The 21,340-nt window shown below is 38.2% G+C and overlaps 1 protein-coding gene across 13 annotated transcripts in view; it reads left to right on the top strand.

Annotated features, from left to right (window-relative positions):
* The window catches only part of PAM (peptidylglycine alpha-amidating monooxygenase), a 303,779-nt gene that overhangs the window by 69,355 nt on the left and 213,084 nt on the right, over positions 1-21,340 (top strand). Inside the window, exon 1 of one of the 13 annotated variants that reach the window (XM_081233260.1) lies at positions 7,010-7,082. The exons of the other annotated variants lie outside the window; for them this stretch is intronic. The gene's annotated coding sequence lies outside the window, so the exon portion shown is untranslated. Of the gene's footprint in view, positions 1-7,009; positions 7,083-21,340 lie in introns of those variants that run through there. 13 annotated transcript variants of the gene reach the window in all.

Raw genomic sequence — 21,340 nt, forward strand, 5'->3', positions numbered from 1 at the left:
ACACATTTTATTTAAGAAATCATGATTTTTTAGAGCAGGGAAAAGTTATTGGGTAATGTGGCTTCTAGTCTTATAAAAATTTAAGTTTAAAAAAGGGAAAAGAAAGTATACCAGTTATTGAAAAGTTTCACTGTCAATATTAGATTGGTTACCTAGTAATCCTTTGCAGGTGGAGAGGTGGCATTTAATTGAGGATCAAGGTTCTGATAATTTTAAAATGGTGGTAATTTTAAGGTTATAATGGTGATCTGTGACCTATTTCTAAAGTTTTGTGTTTTTTAGAACATTTTGAAAGTGTTTATCTTAATACAGTCAATTCTGAATTATCTATGCTTATGGGAGTCTGATAATGAATTGATATCTGAATTCCATAGTAAATGTGAAAATTGACTCAAGGCAAGACCAAATCTTTTTTTTTTTTTTTTTTTTGCGGTACGCGGGCCTCTCACTGCCGTGGCCTCTCCTGCCGCGGAGCACAGGCTCCGGACGCGCAGGCCCAGCGGCCATGGCTCACGGGCCCAGCCGCTCCGCAGCATGTGGGATCTTCCCGGACCGGGGCACGAACCCGTGTCCCCTGCATCGGCAGGCGGACGCCCAACCACTGCACCACCAGGGAAGCCCCCAAATCTTTTTTTTTTATTTATTTTTATTTTTTATTTTTTATTCTTTGCTTTATAACAAATTTAATTAGTTATACATATACATGTTCCCATATCCCCTCCCTTTTGCGTCTCCCTCCCACCCTCCCTATCCCACCCCTCCAGGCGGTCACAAAGCACCAAGCTGATCTCTCTGTGCTATGCGGCTGCTTCCCACTAGCTATCTACCTTACGTTTGGTAGTGTATATATGTCCATGCTGCTCTTTCACTTTGTCACAGCTTACCGTTCCCCCTCCCAATATCCTCAAGTCCATTCTCTAGTAGGTCTGTGTCTTTATTCCTGTCTTACCCCTATGTTCTTCATGACATTTTTTTTTTCTTAAATTCCGTATATGTGTCAGCATACAGTATTTGTCTTTCTCTTTCTGACTTACTTCACTCTGTATGACATACTCTAGGTCGATCCACCTCATTACAAATAGCTCAATTTCATTTCTTTTTATGGCTGAGTAATATTCCATTGTATATATGTGCCACATCTTCTTTACCCATTCATCCAATGATGGACACTTAGGTTGTTTCCATCTCCGGGCTATTGTAAATAGGGCTGCTATGAACATTTTGGTTCATGTCTCTTTTTGAATTATGGTTTTCTCAGGGTATATGCCCAGTAGTGGGATTGCTGGGTCATGTGGTAGTTCTATTTGTAGTTTTTTAAGGAACCTCCATACCGTTCTCCATAGTGGCTGTACCAATTCACATTCCCACCAGCAGTGCAAGAGTGTTCCCTTTTCTCCACACCCTCTCCAGCATTTATTGTTTCTAGATTTTTTGATGATGGCCATTCTGACTGGTGTGAGATGATATCTCATTGTGGTTTTGATTTGCATTTCTCTAATGAGTAAAGATGTTGAGCATCCTCTCATGTGTTTGTTGGCAGTCTGTATATCTTCTGTGGAGAAATGTCTATTTAGGTCTTCTGCCCATTTTTGGATTGGGTTGTTTGTTTTCTTGTTATTGAGCTGCATGAGCTGCTTATAAATTTTGGAGATTAATCCTTTGTCAGTTGCTTCATTTGCAAATATTTTCTCCCATTCTGAGGGTTGTCTTTTGGTCTTGTTTATGGTTTCCTTTGCTGTGCAAAGCTTTTAAGTTTCATTAGGTCCCATGTGTTTATTTTTGTCTTTATTTCCATTTCTCTAGGAGGTGGGTCAAAAAGGATCTTGCTGTGATTTATGTCATAGAGTGTTCTGCCTATGTTTTCCTCTAAGAGTTTGATAGTGTCTGGCCTTCCATTTAGGTCTTTAATCCATTTTGAGCTTATTTTTGTGTATGGTGTTAGGGAGTGATCTAATCTCATACTTTTACATGTCCCTGTCCAGTTTTCCCAGCACCACTTATTGAAGAGACTGTCCTTTCTCCACTGTACATTCCTGCCTCCTTTATCAAAGATAAGGTGACCATATGTCCGTGTGTTTATCTCTGGGCTTTCTATCCTGTTCCATTGATCTATCTTTCTGGTTTTGTGCCAGTACCATACTGTCTTGATTACTGTAGCTTTGTAGTATAGTCTGAAGTCAGGGAGCCTGATTCCTCCAGCTCCATTTTTCGTTCTCAAGATTGCTTTGGCTATTCGGGGTCTTTTGTGTTTCCATACAAATTGTGAAATTTTTTGTTCTAGTTCTGTGAAAAATGCCAGTGGTAGTTTGATAGGGATTGCATTGAATCTGTAGATTGCTTTGGGTAGTAGAGTCATTTTCACAATGTTGATTCTTCCAATCCAAGAACATGGTACATCTCTCCATCTATTTGTATCATCTTTAATTTCTTTCATCAGTGTCTTATAATTTTCTGCATACAGGTCTTTTGTCTCCTTAGGTATGTTTATTCCTAGATATTTTATTCTTTTTGTTGCAATGGTAAATGGGAGTGTTTCCTTGATTTTACTTTCAGATTTTTCATCCTTAGTATATAGGAATGCCAGGATTTCTGTGCATTAATTTTGTATCCTGCAACTTTACCAAATTCATTGATTAGCTCTAGTAGTTTTCTGGTAGCATCTTTAGGATTCTCTATGTATAGTATCATGTCATCTGCAAACAGTGACAGCTTTACTTCTTTTTTTCCGATTTGGATTCCTTTTATTTCCTTTTCTTCTCTGATTGCTGTGGCTAAAACTTCCAAAACTATGTTGAATAAGAGTGGTGAGAGTGGGCAACCTTGTCTTGTTCCTGATCTTAGTGTAAATGGTTTCAGTATTTCACCATTGAGGACGATGCTGGCTGTGGGTTTGTCATATATGGCCTTTATTATGTTGAGGAAGGTTCCCTCTATGCCTACTTTCTGCAGGGTTTTTATCATAAATGGGTGTTGAATTTTGTTGAAAGCTTTCTCTGCATCTATTGAGATGATCATATGGTTTTTCTCCTTCAATTTGTTAATATGGTGTATCACGTTGATTGATTTGCGTATATTGAAGAATCCTTGCATTCCTGGAATAAACCCCACTTGATCATGGTGTATGATCCTTTTAATGTGCTGTTGGATTCTGTTTGCTAATATTTTGTTGAGGATTTTTGCATCTATGTTCATCAGTGATATTGGCCTGTAGTTTTCTTTCTTTGTGACATCCTTGCCTGGTTTTGGTATCAGGGTGATGGTGGCCTCGTAGAATGAGTTTGGGAGTGTTCCTCCCTCTGCTATATTTTGGAAGAGTTTGAGAAGGATAGGTGTTAGCTCTTCTCTAAATGCTTGATAGAATTCGCCTGTGAAGCCATCTGGTCCTGTGCTTGTGTTTGTTGGAAGATTTTTAATCACAGTCTCAATTTCAGTGCTTGTGATTGGTCTGTTTATATTTTCTATTTCTTCCTGATTCAGTCTTGGCAGGTTGTGCATTTCTAAGAATTTGTCCATCTCTTCCAGGTTGTCCTATTTATTGGCATAGAGTTGCTTATAGTAATCTCTCATGATCTTTTGTATTTCTGCAGTGTCAGTTGTTACTTCTCCTTTTTCATTTCTAATTCTATTGATTTGAGTCTTCTCCCTTTTTTTCTTGATGAGTCTGGCTAATGGTTTATCAATTTTGTTTATGTTCTCAAAGAACCAGCTTTTAGTTTTATTGATCTTTGCTATCATTTCCTTCATTTCTTTTTCATTTATTTCTGATCTGATTTTTATGATTTCTTTCCTTCTGCTAACTTTGGGATGTTTTTGTTCTTCTTTCTCTAATTGCTTTAGGTGCAAGGTTAGGTTGTTTATTCGAGATATTTCCTGTTTCTTAAGGTGGGATTGTATTGCTATAAACTTCCCTCTTAGAACTGCTTTTGCTGCATCCCATAGGTTTTGGGTCGTCGTGTCTCCATTGTCATTTGTTTCTAGGTATTTTTAAATTTCCTCTTTGATTTCTTCAGTGATCACTTCGTTGTTAAGTAGTGTATTGTTTAGCCTCCATGTGTTTGTATTTTTTACAGATCTTTTCCTGTAATTGATATCTGGTCTCATAGCATTGTGGTCAGAAAAGATACTTGATACAATTTCAATTTTCTTAAATTTACCAAGGCTTGATTTGTGACCCAAGATATGATCTATCCTGGAGAATGTTCCATGAGCACTTGAGAAAAATGTGTATTCTGTTGTTTTTGGATGGAATGTCCTATAAATATCAATTAAGTCCATCTTGTTTAATGTATCATTTAAAGCTTGTGTTTCCTTATTTATTTTCATTTTCAATGATCTGTCCATTGGTGAAAGTGGGGTGTTAAAGTCCCCTACTATGATTGTGTTACTGTCAATTTCTCCTTTTATGGCTGTTAGTATTTGCCTTATGTATTGAGGTGCTCCTATGTTGGGTGCATAAATATTTACAATTGTTATATCTTCTTCTTGGATCGATCCCTTGATCATTATGTAGTGTCCTTCTTTGTCTCTTCTAGTAGTCTTTATTTTAAAGTCTATTTTGTCTGATATGAGAATTGCTACTCCAGCTTTCTTTTGGTTTCCATTTGCATGGAATATCTTTTTCCATCTCCTTACTTTCAGTCTGTATGTGTCTCTAGGTCTGAAGTGGGTCTCTTGTAGACAGCATATATATGGGTCTTGTTTTTGTATCCATTCAGCCAATCTGTGTCTTTTGGTGGGATTATTTAGTCCATTTACATTTAAGGTAATTATAGATATGTATGTTCCTATTCCCATTTTCTTAATTGTTTTGGGTTCGTTATTGTAGGTCTTTTACTTCTGTTGTGTTTCTTGCCTAGAGAAGTTCCTTTAGCATTTGTTGTAAAGCTGGTTTGGTGGTGCTGAACTCTCTCAGCTTTTGCTTGTCTGTAATCGTTTTAATTTCTCCATCAAATCTGAATGAGATCCTTGCTGGGTAGAGTAATCTTGGTTGCAGGTTTTTCTCCTTCATCACTTTAATTATGTCCTGCCACTCCCTTCTGGCTTGTAGAGTTTCTGCTGAGAGATCAGCTGTTATCCTGATGGGGATTCCCTTGTGTGTTATTTGTTGTTTTTGCCTTGCTGCTTTTAATATGATTTCTTTGTGTTTAATTTTTGACAGTTTAATTAATATTTGTCTTGGCGTATTTCTCCTTGGATTTATTCTGTATGGGACTCTCTGTGCCTCCTGGACTTAACTATTTCCTTTCCCATATTAGGGAAGTTTTCAACTATAATCTCTTCAAATATTTTCTCAGTCCCTTTCTTTTTCTCTTCTTCTTCTGGAACCCCTATAATTCGAATGTTGGTGCGTTTAATGTTGTCCCAGAGGTCTCTGAGACTCTCCTCTGTTCTTTTCAGTCTTTTTTCTTTATTTTGCTCTGCAGCAGTTATTTCCACTATTTTATCTTCCACCTCACTTATCCGTTCTTCTGCCTCAGTTATTCTGCTATTGATCCCATCTAGAGTATTTTTCATTTTATTTATTGTGTTTTTAATCGATGCTTGATTCATCTTTAGTTCTTCTAGGTCCTTGTTAACTCTTTCTTGCATTTTGTCTATTCTATTTCCAAGATTTTGGATCTTGGAAATAGAATCTTGGATCATCTTTACCATCATTATTCTGAATTCTTTTTCAGGTAGACTGCCTATTACCTCTTCATTTGTTAGGACTGGTGGGTTTTTATCTTGCTCCTTCTCCTGCTGTGTGTTTTTCTGTCTTCTCATTTTGCTTATGTTACTGTGTTTGGGGTCTCCTTTTTGCAGGCTGCAGGTTCGTAGTTCCCGTTGTTTTTGGTGTCTGTCCCCAATGGCTAAGGTTGGTTTAGTGGGTTGTGTAGGCTTCCTGGTGGAGGGGACTAGTGCCTGTGTTCTGGTGGATGAGACTGGATCTTGTCTTTCTGGTGGGCAGGTCCACGTCTAGCGGTGTGTTTTGGGGTGTCTGCGGACTTTTTATGATTTTAGGCAGCCTCTCTGCTAATGGGTGGGGTTGTGTTCCTGTCTTGCTAGTTGTTTGGCATAGGGTGTCCAGCACCGTAGCTTGCTGGTCGTTGAGTGAAGCTGCATGCTGGTGTTGAGATGGAGATCTCTGGAAGATTTTCGCCGTTTGATATTATGTGGAGCTGGGAGGTCTCTTGTGGACCAGTGTCCTGAAGTTGGCTCTCCCACCTCAGAGGCACAGCACTGATTCCTGGCTCCTCAATTTGGGATGATTTGTTGTCTATTCATGTATTCCACAGATGCAGGGTACATCAAGTTGATTGTGGAGCTTTAATCCGCTGCTTCTGAGGCTGCTGGTAGAGGTTTCCCTTTCTCTTCTTTGTTCTCACAGCTCCTGGGTCTCAGCTTTGGATTTGGCCCCGCCTCTGCGTGTAGGTCGCCGGAGGGTGTCTGTTCTTCGCTCAGACAGGACAGGGTTAAAGGAGCAGCCTCTTCGGGGACTCTGGCTCACTCAGGCCGGGCGGGAGGGAGCGGCACGGAGTGCGGGGCGAGCCTGCAGCGGCAGAGGTCGGCGTGACGTTGCACCAGCCCGAGGCGTGCCGTGCGTTCTCCCAGGGAAGCCGCCCCTGGATCCCGTGACCCCGGCAGTGGCGGGTTGCACAGGCTCCCGGAAGGGCGGTGTGGACAGTGACCTGCGCTCGCACACAGGCTTCTTGGCGGTGGCAGCAGCAGCCCCAGCGTCCCACGCCCGTCACTGGGCTCCGCCCTTTCAGTCGCGACTCGCGCCCATCGAGCCCCTTTAAGCAGCGCTCTTAATCCCCTCTCCTCGCGCACCAGGAAACCAAGAGGGAAGAAAAAGTCTCTTGCCTCTTCGGCAGCTCCAGAGTTTTCCCGGACTCCCTCCCGGCTAGCTGTGGCACATTAGGCCCCTTCAGGCTGAGTTCTCGCCGCCAGCCCCAGTCCTCTTCCTGAGCTCTGACCGAAGCCCGAGCCTCAGCTTCCAGGGCCGCCCGCCCCGGCGGGCGAGCAGACAAGCCTGTCAGGCTGGTGAGTGCCGCTCGGCACCGATCCTCTGTGTGGGGATCTCTCCGCTTTGCCCTACCCAGGTATGTGGGGAGTTTCTTGCCTTTTGGGAGGTCTGGGGTCTTCTGCCAGCGTTCAGTAGGTGTTCTGTAGGAGTTGTTCCACGTGTAGCTGTATTTCTGGTGTATCCGTGGGGAGGGAGGTGATCTCGGCATCTTACTCTTCCGCCATCTTACCCGGAAGTCCGTCTTTATTTTTTTTTTACCTTTTGTATCCTGTTTATTTTTTATTTATTTATTTTTTTGCTTTATAACAAATTTAATCAGTTATACATATACATATGTTCCCATATCCCCTCCCTTTTGCGTCTCCCTCCCACCCTCCCTATCCCACCCCTCCAGGCGGTCACAAAGCACTGAGCTGATCTCCCTGTGCTATGTGGCTGCTTCCCACTAGCTATCTACCTTACGTTTGGTAAGACCAAATCTTTTTACTAATGCTATGAAAAGGTTGGTAACTGTCTTGTCACTACTTATTCTGGGCATGCAAATGAGAATTAAAATAATGAGAAGGTGGGTAGCATTAAGTATGGGGGATAATTTGAATAAGAAAAAACCCCAACTGAATTATTTTAGAAAAAGATAAACATTTTCTATATGATTATATAAACTTTTCTGATTATTCAATATAAAAATATAATTCTTCAATTAATTATAAAAACAAATGAAACTTCTACACAGTGTCACTGAGTGGCCATTTCTGTCACTTGTCAACATGCTCAAATCTTTTTTTTTAATTGAGGTATAATTTACATATAACTTTATATCAGTTTCTGTTGTACAGCATAATGATATCAATATTTGTATATATTGCAAAGTGATCACCACAGTAAGTCCAGTTAACATCCCTCACCATACATAGTTACAAAAAGTTTTTTTTCTTGTGATGAGGACTTTTAAGATCTACTCTCTTAGCAACTTTCAAATATGCAATCTAATATTATTAACTATAGTCATATGTTGTACATTACATCCCCGTGACTTATTTATTTTGTAAATGGAAGTTTACACCTTTTTTTGACACACTACACGCATTCTGCCTACCTCCCACTTCATGCCTCTGGCAACCACCAGTCTCTTCTCTGTATCTGTATGAGCTTCAAAATGCTTCAATCTTAAAACCTTTTTCCACCCTGTCTCCTTTTCAAGATACCCATCTGCCTCCCCTCTCCCTTCTCTCTTCAAGTCCCTCTTCTTGCTCCCCTTCCATCTCTCCCTTCCCTTCCCCCTCCTACTCCCCCCTCCCACCCTTCTCCTCTCTCCTCTCTTCTTTCCACTGCCAAACTGCTACCTACTTCTTGACTTCTCACTCATTCAAACTGCTGCCCACTTCTTCACTTCTCATTCACTCGTTTCAACCTGCTTCAAACCTAAAACTATTCTGTAAAAAGTCACCAATAACTATCAAATGGCTAAACGTAATATGGCCTTTTCAGACCACATCTCTTGGTAGCATTTGACACTGTAGATCACCATTCCCAAGAGATAAGTAGGCATGAAGAAGCATTGTGAACTATTAAGCATGCCTGTCTTTCTACATGCTACCTCCTGTCTGGTATGTTCTTCCCCTTTACCTTATTTGTCCTAGTGAAAGCCCACTAATCCCTTTGAAAGTCTCCCCAAATCCCAACAAGATTAATTCTTCCCTTGTTTTGGCACCAGTCATGCACCTTGTTCATACATCTTATACGTGTGATCTTGTTTTATGTTCAGTTACTTAAGGGGATGGCCACCTAGTGAGACTCTGAGATCCTTTAGGGCAGGGACCTCTTTATTCACCTTTGTGGTCCAACTCTCAACATATAATAAGCACTTGATAAATGCTTATTGAAAGAATGAATTTATTTTGTTATGATGCACATTTAGGGTTTAGAAATCTTTACATTGTCAATATTTGTGTATGCTCATACCTCTTCTCAAATTTCAAAAGGTAACTGAAACTTTGAGACTGGTATGAATCTCTGAACTTACTTTCTAATCCTAAATGCCAAATATTTGGTGCTAGTGAGAGAGTGGAAAGACAAAGGAGAGCTCTTTCCCTTTAATCCCACCCTCTATTCCTTTCTGCTTGTTTGCACGTCCCAGTTGTAAAGAGCTCCTGAAACCTCCACGGTAGAAGTGACAACTTTAAGTTATATTTGTATGCTTACATTTTCTGTTTACACAGTGATGAAATAAGGTGAGTCCCAGAATAAATTCATTTATGAGAACAATAGCAAACAGAAAAACAAAATAGAACAACAGTGAAACAACCTGATATCATTTGAGAAAAGATGGAACAGGGTGTCCCTTGCTAGAAAAGTTCTGAAAGTTCTGTACTTCTTTTAATAAAATAAATTTTTATAATAATATGAATATAAGAATATATTAACAAACATAATATATACTATGTGATCATAAAAATATAATGTAAATTTGTATATTTATAAATTTGTAAATTTTCTCACTCTATTAAATTTTAGTGGGATTACTCTTAGGTGTCCAAAACATTTGAATAATATTTTAATTTTCAAATCTCACATCTTCACTTTTATGTGTATAATTCTTTCATATACTAGAATTGCCTTAGAGAAAGAGTGGAAAATGTAGAGCTGCGGTAAAATAATATTTTTGAGAGGATATTCATATTGTCACTAGATTTTATTCTAAATTGTCTGTACTCTTGTTTTGTTTTGTTTATCTGGCCAGTACTGTATATGGCAATTTCTACTTTCATTTATGAAAGAAAGTACGTGTTATGTCTCTTGTACTCTTACGAAAATGTGCAGCTCTGGCAGTTACACTGGATGGTTTTGCTGTAGTAATTAAAACACAGATGGCGCTCATTTCTTTCCCAAGTGTTTGATTGGCAGATACTTTGTGATCAACACTTCTTTCAGTTGAACACATCGGCACCATCTGCCTTCAGTTGACTTAAGAGAGAGTGGTTGCAGCTGAGTTTCCTGATCATTTCATGAGCCAGTTAAAATAGAGGATATTCCTCTTGCTGAAGCCATCAAATGATTTATGAAAAATTACATATATATATAAGGGTTTCATGAAGTTGGTTTGCAGCTTAATGAAATATTCATTAATAATTTTTTTTGAAATCCACTATTCCCTTTCTCTGATTAAAATATTTAGAGTATAACATAAAATCACTACATCTTAAAAAGTTAAAGTTTCTAAACAAATTTAGCTGATGGGGCATTTTGTTTTTAGTGAGGTTACTAGAGATTATTTCAAATCAGGGTCCTGTGTTTTGAACCTCAGTGCAAGTATTAGTTACAAATAAAAATATTATGCTATCTCCTAAACCCAATACAAATAGTATAGAATACACTAATTTTAAAGTTTTTGTATATTTATAACTGTTAGAAATAGATTATGATAGATGGTACTTCTTTATTTAAATATCAGGGTAAGAATTGGATAGAAATTTAGGTTCACCCAATTTTTTTGTTGTTGTTTGTTTATTTATTTATTTAATTATGACTGAGTTGGGTCTTTGTTGCTGCGCATGGACTTTCACTAGTTGGGGCGAGCAGAGGCTAGTCTTCCTTGCGGTGTGCAGGCTTCTCATTCCGGTGGCTTCTCTTGTTGCGGATCATGGGCTCTAGGCGCACGGGCTTCAGTAGTTGTGGTGCACGGGCTTAGTTGCTCTGCGGCATGTGGAATTTTCCCAGACCAGGGCTCAAACCCATGTCCCCTGCATTGGCAGGTGGATTCTTAACCACTGCACCACCAGGGAAGCCTGGTTCATCCAATTTTGATGAAGATAAGTGAATGTGGGTTGATTATTATGTAGAAAAACATAAATTCAAGACATTGGAAGCACAGAAAGAATGGCTTTTGAACAAGAAGTAAAAGATAATTATTTTATTGTCCTAGAAATATATTTTGAAATGTATACTTGTGCAAACATATAGCCTAGATTTTTAAAGAATACACATGTATTATGCATAATAACATGAATTCTATATATAATTAAACAATGGAAAACTTTGCTGTCCAAATGGATACATAATTATGATTGCCAAGATGAAAAACATGCTATGTAGTACTTACGGGGGAAATTGAATGAATTAAACTATTGCTTCCAGAATGTTAGAACAAAGAATAAAGGAATTAGATTGAAAAACATTCGGAAGAACCCTGGAATACACTCATTACTTATGGTTCCTGTGGAAACGCACTTATGGGAAAGGCTAAGAGTGACTTGGGACTTTGGCAAGAATTTTAAGATTAATTTGTAAAGCTTATCACTCCACTTGGAGTGAAAAATAAGATGAGTTTTGGAGGTGAATCAACAGAAAAGAAGGAAAATAATTATGAATATATAGAAATTTATCATCTCCTATTACCAGAAACCTTTAAAGATAAACTTTGAATTAGCTTCTCATTTTGTTTGAATATATAATCACCTCTATTCAGGCTTGGAATTTTTCAAGGTAAAGAGTGAGGTTGGGAAGGAAGAAAAAAGTTTTAATTTTATTTAAAATGCATTTTAGTTTATTTGGTAAACATTTATCCTGAGAAGTCTACATTCTCATGGGGGGACGGATATGAATAATTTTGATGCAACAGACTAGGATATGTACTAAACGAGGTGCTGCAGAAGTTCAGAGAAGGGAGTTCCCAAATTAAGAGGAGCCCCTGACCACCTGAACTACATACACTCATTCGCTTAGGTTCCCCTGCTCTAACTTGCACTGTCTTCTTTCCCAACCTGTTTCTTCTTTCTGTGCCAGTTTTATTGTGTCGACGTTTTCTATGTAGTTTACATTTGTAAACACCCATCTTATTATGGATATATAACATTAATATATAATATGGATCTCCAGAGAGCTTTATCCAATGTCATTTGGATGATAACAACCAACATTTATTGAGTACTTAATGTGTGTCTGACACTTTTCAAAGTACTTTCTCATTTCATTCTCACCTCATTTTGCAAATGAGGAAACTACCTAAAATAACCCAGCTAATTCAGTAGAGGGATTGGGATTACTCCAGACAGACTGACTCCAGATGACTGTATTCTAGTGCCATTTAAACCCACCCAGCTCCAAAACTGCCCTGTGTGTAAAGAGTAAATGTCCTCCCCATCCCCACCCCCTCTGGATTAAACCCAAGGAAGGGGCAGTGGAAGCTGAGAAGACAGCCTCAGGTGAGACATTAAACTAAAAAGAGGGACTGAGAAGGGCAATTAACAGAAGAGGCTGTTTATGCTCAGGCACACAGCTACCTTTGGTGGTACACAGACTCCCTCCTACCAGGCTTACCCATCAGTTCTCTCCACCTCATCCCAGTCAATGCTCCTCCACCTATGTCCATTTTAAAGGCTGATGGGCAACTGAGAGACAAGGTGAGGCAAAGTATTCCTGAGTGGAACAGGAGTTTCACTTCATTAATTTTTTTTTTCCAGTTAAAAGGGATTTCTGAACACCTGGACTAGGTATTGAATGGGATGTGCAAAAGTGAATCTCCTACTTCAAATATGATAGAAAGTGCCCAGGCCTGAGGGTGCACAGGCCTGAGGGAGTGTTCCCTTGAACCAGTCCCAGGTTTTACACTAACTTTCTCTGGTTCTTTATTTCCTTGTGGGTAATATGAGGGAGCTGCGTTAAAAGTTCTAGAGTCCCGGGCTTCCCTGGTGGTGCAGTGGTTGAGAGTCCGCCTGCCGATGCAGGGGACACGGGTTCGTGCCCCGGTCCGGGAAGATCCCACATGCCGCGGAGCGGCTGGGCCCGTGAGCCATGGCCGCTGGGCCTGCGCATCCGGAGCCTGTGCTCCGCAACGGGAGAGGCAACAGTGAGAGGCCCGTGTACCACAAAAAAAAAAAAAAAAAGTTCTAGAGTCCCTACCAACTCTGAAAAAATGTTTGTGATGATAAGGAGCTTGTAGTCTATCTGAGCAGACATGAGAAATGTGTGTAAGAAGTTAAATATAGGGAAAAACTTATATATGGTGAAAGAAATAAGAATAGAGGTTGCCCATGAGTGTGTGGAGATTGATTAGAGTAGAAGTTGCTTACTGATATGGTGGTTACTCATCAAATTGTACACTTAAGGTGTGCATTTCATCTCAAATACAAAGCAAAGCAAAAAGAAACAACAACAGAAAACACCAATATACTGATACATAAGGGCTAAAAATTCTGGAGAGGTGCTGCGTTAGGAAGGTGGCCTAAGTTAGCCCAGTAACAGACACTGACTTTGTGTATGTGTAAACTATTATTTAGCTTCCCTTAAGTATTGTTGTTTCATGAAATGTTTTTGAGACTATGTGGTTTTTCTTTTTCCTTGTCTTTTTAAAGTTACATCACATTTTTTTAATCCTCCCCCCCACTTTTTTTATATTAGCTGCTGCTATTTCTTTAAATGACCCCCCTTAGTTTCTTTCTTTTTTAAATCTGACAGTTACTGTGTGAAGCTTACACATCTAGACAGTTCCTGACACATAGTTAACACTTCATAAATATTAGTTACACAGAACTGTTGAGTTTATTTCACTATTTATTTGTACTTCAGCATGCTACATGTTTTTCTGTTTAATCGATTAAACATTCACCTACATTTTTATCCTTTTCCTGTAGAGAGATGTGTTAGTATACTTTTGACTGCTCATTAAAACGTTTCCTTTGTTCTTTCTTATTTAAAATTCTTATCTTTGTTTAAAATCTTAAACTATTATTTTACTGCCTCCTTTCACCCTGGTGGTCAACTAACTTATCCATAGGCACAAATAACAAATTAAGAGTGATATTGCTTGAAACTGGTGCTTTTGTTATATCCTGTCAAAAAGTAAAAAGAGTGATTGGCAATGCATGATCTGCTGTGTTAGATGACACCAGTATTAGAAAATAATATAATTAAAATGCATTATAATAAAATGTCTTCCGTTAAACAAGATGGAAAGATTGAAGGAAAGGGAACAGACCTAAGAAGTTGGAATAATGCTCATCTTAAAAAATGAAGTATTGGGGCAGACAACAGGAGCAAGAAGAACTACAGTCCTGCAGCCTGTGGAACAAAAACTACATTCACAGAAAGATAGACAAGATGAAAAGGCAGAGGGCTATGTACCACATGAAGGAACAAGATAAAACCCCAGAAAAGCAACTAAATGAAGTGGAGACAGGCAACCATCCAGAAAAAGAATTCAGAATAATGATAGTGAAGATGATCCAGGACCTCAGAAAAAGAATGGAGGCAAAGATGGAGAAGATGCAAGAAATGTTTAACAAAGACCTAGAAGAATTAAAGAACAAACACCTAGAAGAATTAAAAAACAAACAAACAGAGCTGAACAATACAATAACTGAAATGAAAACTACACTAGAAGAAATCAATAGCAGAATAACTGAGGCAGAAGCATGGATAATTGACCTGGAAGACAGAACGGTGGAATTCACTCCCGCCTAACAGAATAAAGAAAAAAGCATGAAAAGAAATGAAAACAGCCTAAGAGACCTCTGGGACAACATTAAACGTAACAGCATTCGCATTACAGGGGTCCCAGAAGGAGGAGAGAGAGAGAAAGGAACAGAGAAAATATTTGAAGAGATTATAGTCGAAAACTTCCCTAACATGGGAAAGGAAATAGCCACCCAAGTCCAGGAAGTGCAGAGAGTCCCAGACAGGATAAACCCAAGGAGAAACACGTCGAGACACATATTAATCAAATTGACAAAAATTAAAGACAAAGAAAAATTATTGAAAGCAACAAGGGAAAAATGACAAATAACATACAAGGGAACTCCCTTAAGGTTAGCAGCTGATTTCTCAGCAGAAACTCTACAAGCCAGAAGGGAGTGGCATGATATATTTAAAGCGATGAAAAGGAAGAACTTACAACCAAGATTACTCTACCTGGCAGACTCGACAGAGAAATCAAAAGCTTTACAGACAAGCAAAAGCTAAGAGAATTTAGCACCACCAAACCAGCTCTACAACAAATGCCAAAGGACCTTCTCTAAGTGGAAAACACAAGAGAAGAAAAGGACCTAGAAAAACAAACCCATGACAATTAAGAAAATGGTCATAGGAACATACATATCGATAATTACCTTAAACGGGCATGGATTAAATGCTCCAACCAAAAGACACAGGCTCGCTGAATGGATACAAAAATAAGACCCATCTATATGCTGTCTACAAGAGACTGACCTCAGACCTAGGGATACATACAGGCAAAGTGAGGGGATGGAAAAAGATATCCTATGCAAATGGAAATCAAAAGAAAGCTGGGGTAGCAATACTCATATCAGATAAAATAGACTTTAAAGTAAAGAATGTTACAAGAGACAAGATGGAACACTACATAATGATGAATGGATCAATCCAAGAAGAAGATATAAGAATTATAAATACATATGCACCCATCAGATTCTCTAATAAAGTCATCTTTCCTTCAATATTGCAAGTTTTAGATCTATGCTTTGTGTGGGAAATTAAATATTATCCAAATCAAATATATTATTAATAGTTCAGGAGAACAGACTCAGAAGAAAATCAACAGCAATCTTCATAAGAACCTGACCATTTACTGTTTGCCTGTGTATGAGATCACATGTCGAATACCAGATTTTAATGTCAGCATTCTGTGCTGGAAAGACCATTTAATGTTTACTTATGAGGCACTGGCCTGGAGTTCAAGCTCCAGGAGAACAGGCTCTGTGAACTTGGCCAAGTCATGGAACCTCTTTGAGTCTCAGTTTCACCACAGGTAATAAGAGTACATATGAGAATAATACTACTTTCTAGCATTACAGTATTATGAGATATATATGAGATTGTTTATGCAAGTTATTTGTGCATTGTAAAACCTGGGTTTGAATTCTGACTCTACCACTTTCTGGCATTGTAGTTTTGGATAAATTACCGAATCCAATAAAGCCTTATTTTCTACAACTTAAAATGAGGATAAGTATACAATGTTTCCAAATTGATTGTTACAGAGTAGGAGCTCAAAAAATGTTAGTTGCTGTTATCACTATTATTTTTACTAAATCTCTGTGAATGTATTTATTATAATCTATATAATGACATAAAATTTTATTTAAAGTTTTTTATCCCGGTAGGTATTTTTACTTGAAAACTTGGTACTGCACACTTTCCTGTAAATTAGAATAACTTTTAAGCTAAGTTTGTATGTAGAATGAGAAATTTTCTTCCTAAACAAATAATGTCCCTCTATATGTATTGTTTTAGCTTTCTGATATAAGAGACTAAGAAGGAATGGATGTCCAGGATCCTCTCATTGTTTATAGTTTACCATAATTAGTAATTGAAATTGTTTTGTTGGTGGATTTGGTATAAAACAAGAGGAGCTTATATGATTCTGTAAGTGTAAGTTTTTATTATTTTTTTTAATTTTGAGAGGAAAAAAACCTTTGAGGGCACTATGCCCTCTATGTTATGTGCCCTCTCTAGAGAACATATTTGAGATGCACCAGTGATTGCCTACCACTTACAATCCATTTAACGAGTTAACCTCAAGCCTTTTACCTGAGGTAATGGGATTAGCATTCTGTTGGGACTGCAATCTTTAAGGATACAAATTTGTTTCTAAATGTTCTAGCTAGTAATCCTATGCTCCTTGACAGGTTTTACAATGTAACTGACACTCTTGGAATGGAAAACACAGACCTCAGACCTCTTTCCCTCTGCTGGATTAGGAAATTCAAGGACTTTAACAGAAAGCATTCTGTCTTGAGATACTTAAAATTAGTTGCTCCTCATCTTTTTTCTTTGATGTTGGTATTGAAGGAATGTGATGAGTAACCTGTATTTAAGAAGACAGTGACATATAGATGCTTTTCTAAGCCAGTCATGGAAAATTTTCCTTTTAATGTCCCTAATTTTTACTACTTTTAAAAGTCTGCTAAGAAATATTTTCAGTTTAAGTATATCATTTGATAATTTAAAATGTTCTGAGGCAGTTTGGTTGGAATTCATTACAAAAGGAATAAAAGTCAAGAAGCATTCTATTCTTCTCTTTTCTATCCTCTTTCAACAAGCCAGCTGTTAATCCCTGGGATGATAATATAGGTATGTTGAGACATTATGATCCTTGGAAAATAAAAGAAGTTAAAGTATTAGTAAACTTGTTTTATGACACATTCCTGATCATATTCTATAATTCTTTTTCCCTTTTATTTTAAATTATATCCTAATATGAATAATGAACATTTTAAATAAATATTATTACTTTTAGAAAATGTCTATAAATTTGAAATATCCCAAGTTTGTTTTCATGAAGCACACTTTTCTATAGCTAGGATTTCAATGGAATATAAAATATAAATTACAGTATCTTTTGAAGGTCACTATGAATTTAATATAAAAACCACTCAGACTACACTGAATAATTTAGATTTAAAAAACAAAGTTTATTGTATAGTAAAACTTTATGTCATACTAATTTTAATTTTTTCTTTTGAAACTGTTCTCATTTTTTTTCTAAAATGTTCTATTTATTTCCCTTACTTCTTGGATATATTTTATTGACTCTACATTTACCTTGTCTTGATGGCATCTGGTCATGACTTTGAATATCGGTTGTGTCTGTGCTGTAGAAACCACGGAGTACAACCTGGGGAACACTGACTTCAGTATCAGAGGCCTGATTTACTACCTGCTCTCTGACTACCTAGTGTAAATTACTTAGCCTCTCTGAGCTTCGGTTTTCTCATCTTTAAATGGGGCTAGAGATACCCGTCTTAGCGTGGTGGTGAGGGTTACATGAGATTGAATCGTGTCTAACAATGTCTGGCATATGGAAAGCGCTCAGTAAATTTTGTTCCCTAGTTCATGGTAAATGGAAACGGAAATGCAAATGGTTGGGTTTGGAGCTGAATACATGCTGACTTCAGCTGTGGCCTTGATTGTTTGGTTGTTGGTCATTTCTTTGTTTGCTTTTTATTTAAAAGAAAAAAAAAGGTGAATGAAGCTATGTAATCTCCAATGTAGATGCGGCCCTCAACCTAGGCTTAAAATATAAATATATGACTAAGTCAACTGCATTTACAAATGAGAAGTTCATACCTCACAGAGTTATTTTAAAGACTCAACGATATATAACAATTCAGAGACCTTAGCACATGCTAAGCACTCAGTAAAGGTAAGTTATTAGTAATGTGAAGATGAGATCCTTGTGATAGAGCTTGGGTACTCCAAATTTAGCTAAGAGTCATATGTACAAAACATCTTCCATGTACTCCAATTTAGGCTGATGTTTCTGTATTTCATTAAAAAAAACACAAAAAACGAATCTTTAAATGGTTATAATTAATAAGTAAAGTAGCTAAATTTTGGACATATATTTCAGAATATATTCATATAAACAGCTGCCCCCTTTTGGATCTTTAATATGTAGTCTTTAAATTAAAGAGCCAAAAAGTAGCAGATAGGAGTTTTTTGTTTTTAGAAAATTGTACTTGTGAGAAATAATTCTGAATATACCTATCTTTTATTCAAATGTGTACAGATTGTTCATGTGTGTATTACCTTTAGAAATCTCAGAATTTGGAAAGGATTGATTAGTCCCTGTTTCTGGGCTCTGGCATTATACTAGGTCAATATTAAACTAATCTAACAATATACATAAATTTCTTTCAATCTATTAGGTAAATATTTCTATCTGTAACCAGGGCTTAGACCTAGCTGGCATGCACTGGTGTGACTGTCATAGTTGTGTGGCTGACACTCATTCATTTTTTTTTTTAAATTTAACTAATTTAGGGCTTCCCTGGTGGCGCAGTGGTTGAGAGTCCGCCTGCCGATGCAGGGGACACAGGTTCGTGCCCCAGTCTGGGAAGATCCCACATGCCGCGGAGCGGCTGGGCCCGTGAGCTATGGCCGCTGAGCCTGTGCGTCCGGAGCCTGTGCTCCGCAACGGGAGAAGCCACAACAGTGAGAGGCCCGCGTACAGCAAAAAAAAAAAAAAAAAAAAAAAAAAAAAAAAAATTTAACTAATTTATTTATTTTTGGCTGCACTGGGTCTTTGTTGCTGCGTGCAGGCTTTCTCTAGTTGCGGCGAGCGGAGGCTACTCTTCGTTGCGGTGTGCGGGCTTCTCATTGCAGTGGCTTTTCTTGTGGAACACGGGCTCTAGGCGCCCAAGCTTCAGTAGCTGTGGCTAGTGGGCTCAGTAGTTGTGGCTCATGCGCTCTAGAGCACAGGCTCAGTAGTTGTGGCACACAGGCTTAGTTGCTCCGCAGCATGTGGGATCTTCCTGGACCAGGGCTCGAACCCGTGTTCCCTGCATTGGCAGGCAGATTCTTAACCACTGCGCCACCAGGGAAGCCCTGGCATTCATTCTGACTGATCAGTACGCATGTAGTACCAGTTGTTAAATGTTTTGAATATTACCCCTGCCCAGAACTATTTATATCTACATCCCTGTTTTCTCATGTAAGAGTAATATAATCCTTTTTTTTTTTTTTTTTTTTTTTTTTGCGGTATGTGGGCCTCTCACTGTTGTGGCCTCTCCCATTGCGGGGCACAGGCTCCGGACGCGCAGGCTCAGCGGCCCTGGCTCACGGGCCCAACCGCTCTGCGGCATGTGGGATCTTCCCGGCCCGGGGCACGAACCCGTGTCCCCTGCATCGGCAGGCAGACTCTCAACCACTGCGCCACCAGGGAAACCCAGAGTAATATAATCTTGTTATGCATTCTTTCTTTGTCTTTTACTACAGGAAGGTTGAAGTCTTTAGAGTGAGATAGTTTTTAGCATTTGGCTAGATCTTTCTGTTGAAGAACTGCAGTATCTGCTGGCTTGTGGCTTAATTTGTCACTGTACTGAACCTGAGTACTTTATACAAGGTGTGGTACGTTAGCAGCAGCACTGAAATGTGTTCTTGGGCCACCTTTATTATGCTTTATTGACTTTTTCCGGGTATTTTTAGATACAGACTCGTAACTACTTGTCTCTCCTTCTCCGTGACTCTCCTATTACCTGAAATTCCTCTGAATTGAAGATACCCTAGAAAGTCCTGATCATTAAGCTTGAGTGGTAGAGGTCTTTACAGGAGACTTGATAGTACTAGAAATCAGATTCACATAATAAGGAGTATTTAAATTATCTTAGTCAGTTAACATTCTAACTGATTATTTGACACCATCAAATACCTAGGTTGCCAAGAATGTGGCCCGTGTCTATTTCCCCTGTTATGTAGTCTGTATTACTGAATGGTATTCTTCTTCTGTTAATTAAGAATATTACAGTACATGTCAAATTAAGCATTTTTCCTTTGAAAAAGATGGGGATGTGTGGTTAAATCTCACAGATTTAGTAGGAACAGTGCTTTTAACAGATGTTAGATCTCTGACTCTGGCTTTTTGGGTATCTGAGAGTCTTAGGGTTGCACAGTACCTCAGAAGCCAACTCTCTTGATTTATAGTTCAGAATACAAAGTTCACAGCAGTTAACTTACTAGCCCAGGGATGGATAAGTTTCAACTTCCATGTCAGCTCTGGGATTTGGGCTGTTGGAAGCCATAGGTTTGATATTCTTCAATTAGATCAAGGTCACATAACTAGTTTGAAGTAGAGTCTGGACTAGAACCCAGTTCTTTTGGCTTCTAATCTCATTTTCATTTCTCCTAGTCATTATAAACCTCATGAAAACCTTTATTTTGAATACATTTTTATAACCTTGTAATCCATCGTGTAGGCATGAAAAGTTAAGATTCTGACATTTTTATTATATGCAAAGGAAGTGAAAATTATCTTGTTAAAAATATCATGCTTATTATTCAGTTTTGAAAATGCAGAAATAATGTGAGAAAGAAAAATGTAGTTTCGTATGCACATCTTTTTAAGCATGACCCTTCGTTACTAAGCTCTTTTTTACAAAGTGTGCCATCAGCTTTTTAAAGGACACATTTCAACATGGATTAAATCTTTGGGAAATTAGCTTGAATTATTTATAAGTACAGGCATACCTCAAAGATACTGCAGATTCAGTTCCAGACCACAACAGTAAAGTGAATATCACAATGAATGGAGTCACACGAATTTTTTTTATTTCCCAGTGCATACAAAAGATATGTTTATACTTTACTGTAGTCTGTTGTGTGCAATAGCATTATGTCTAAAAAATGTACATACTTAATTAAAAAATACTTTATTGCTAAAATATGCTAACCATCATCTGATTCGTCAGTGAGTCGTAATATTTTTGCAATAGTAAGTTAAAGATCACTGGTCATAGATCATCATAACAAATATAATAATTAATAATGAAAAAGTTTGAGATATTGCAAGAATTATTGAAATGTGACACAGAGACACGAAGT

Source organism: Mesoplodon bidens (genome assembly GCF_964165515.1).
Source record: "Mesoplodon bidens genome assembly, chromosome: 4".
In the NCBI taxonomy this organism is placed as follows: Eukaryota; Metazoa; Chordata; class Mammalia; order Artiodactyla; family Ziphiidae; genus Mesoplodon; species Mesoplodon bidens.